We start from the raw sequence: 2,341 nt of genomic DNA on the forward strand, positions 1-2,341 counted from the left end.
CTTTAAAAAGTGTTTTTTGATTATAATTTTATAATTTGTAGACTAGAACACATGGATATGTTGTCATTCTTACACTATAATACTGAACTTTGATTTCAGTGATTTGGACTATGAGATGGACACTTGCTTCTTGCACTCTGTTGCACTTTACTTTTGCTTTAAAAAGAGGATTTCATAGAAATATGGATTTCATTTGGTCTAATAAAATATAGTTTAATAAAATATTCTTAAGTAAAATTGTTGATTTTTTTTGTGTGGGAAATTAATCGTTTAGATTAATCGATAAATTAGTCGATAGATTAATCGAAATAAAAATATTCGTTAGTGGCAGCCCTAGTTCAGATGAAACCTGGTGTGAAAAACCTGTACAGACAGCTCTGTTTAGTGTTAAATCTACCGAGCATTCATGTGACTAAACCACTTTGTCAACACTGTCGTAGATTAACCTGTCAGTCTATGGAAAAAAATTGTAGGAAAGAGCTACAGTACTGAATGGTGGAGTTTCGGAGTCCAAAAAAGTTTCTCTACAAATGAAATGTATGATTCACATATTTTATAAAATCTGCATGGCAAAGTTTTAAAGACAGATAATAAGCTAGCCACACTTGAGGGTCCCATGGACATTGTTCTTAGCCATATAGATTCAAGCGATGGCCCAACTTGTAGACCAATCTTTACGGTTTTTAACTAGCTACAAGAAAGGTAGACAACAGCAAAGAGTAGGAAACTTGGAGTAGGCACTATCATTAAGAGTTAATGCTCATGTCAAACTTGTTTGTTTTCCACAAAACTTCAGATGTGAGGAAGCGTAGGAGGACATGACAATGAAATGATGTGCTTTTATTTGGAAATAAATCTGAAGACCTGGTGTTCCAAAATTCTAATTAATAGACAGTCTAAGTCAAATGGAGATAGTGAGAAATTTAAAATAAATAAATAAACCTTTTATAGCTAAGTTTTAACTCAAGTCGATCAATGGTCAAAGACCAGACTCACAATTCACTTCAGAGGATGACAGTTAAAGGAACTTACTGTTTAACAGGGTTGGAAGAGGGTTCATGCAAAAACATTTCTTAACTTTCGAACAAAGTTTCCACATCCTTAAATGATCCTTAAAACAAACTGATCATTCTTTCCTCACCGTAATGTTATTCCAAACCATATGACCCATAGGAGATGCTTAACAGAATGGCTTGGCTACTCTAAGACTGTGCGCAATGGCCAAAAATCACAATATTTTTCCAAATCATACAATATCGATATTTATCACAATATTCATTTACCATTAATGGGAAAGGAAATGCTTTCCACATGTTTGTTAGACCATGAATGAATGTAAACAACTTGTTTGTTCACAATTGAACTCTCTTTTAATTTAGGGTAACATTAAGTCTATTTTTTTCTCTCTAAATTCTCTGTTTTACTTTGTGTGTGTGTGTGTGTTTTATGATTTATTACAAATTTATCATCAAAAAAGGTGTGTAATGAAAATAATTAATACAACTTTAACAATTTAATCAATCTTTTAAAATGTAATCAAATGAAAATATAATTAATTAACGATGAACAAAAATGATAAACAATTATCAAAATATAAATTTTTATGTTATGATGTATGATATTCCTTACAATTATTATTATTATTATTATTATTATTATTTTGAGAAGTACATGATAGCAAAAAACAGTAATACATTTCTGTCATAATATCTTCAAGTTAAAGGGATAGTTCACCCAAAAATGAAAATTCTGTCATTAATTGCTCACCCTCATGTCGTTCTAAACCCATAAGACCTTCGTTCATCTTCGGAACACAAATTAAGATATTTCTGATGAATTCTGAGAGCTCTCTGACCCTCCCATATACAGCAATGTAATTACCACGATCAAGGTCCAGAAACGTGGAAAGGGGATTGGTAAAATAATCCACGCGACATCAAAAAGTATTCTCATAGCTTCGTAAAATTACGGTTGAACCCCTGATGTATAAATAAATAAGACAAAAAAAATCTCTTCATATAAACAAAGGCTACCTGTGCTCTTTCCATTTAAAATTAGAAGCAACCACTGCATTTGAATCACAATCCAAACAAAGATGCTGAATACATGCAGCATGAGCATTTTTTAAATCTAAATTAGATTGCATAATTTGACATTTTAAAACAAAAACAGAATGCTCTGACTTTAGTTTTGTGAAACTCAGATTCACTCTCTGACAGCAGGAGGTGCTTATGGAACAGCAGCGATACACCGTTTCCTTGGTTTCCTTGGTAAACAAAGCAGCGCAGTGCTTATGAACGCTGCTTTAATATGAATTATACAGAGACGAGAGAGACGAGAT

At 32.3% G+C, this 2,341-nt stretch overlaps 1 protein-coding gene across 1 annotated transcript in view; it reads right to left on the bottom strand.

Annotated features, from left to right (window-relative positions):
- Positions 1-2,341, bottom strand: part of LOC107727282 (clathrin interactor 1-like) — a 56,210-nt gene that overhangs the window by 23,733 nt on the left and 30,136 nt on the right. The window lies entirely within an intron of this gene.

This window comes from Sinocyclocheilus rhinocerous, unplaced genomic scaffold (assembly GCF_001515625.1).
Source record: "Sinocyclocheilus rhinocerous isolate Xijiao unplaced genomic scaffold, SAMN03320098_v1.1 scaffold95, whole genome shotgun sequence".
In the NCBI taxonomy this organism is placed as follows: Eukaryota; Metazoa; Chordata; class Actinopteri; order Cypriniformes; family Cyprinidae; genus Sinocyclocheilus; species Sinocyclocheilus rhinocerous.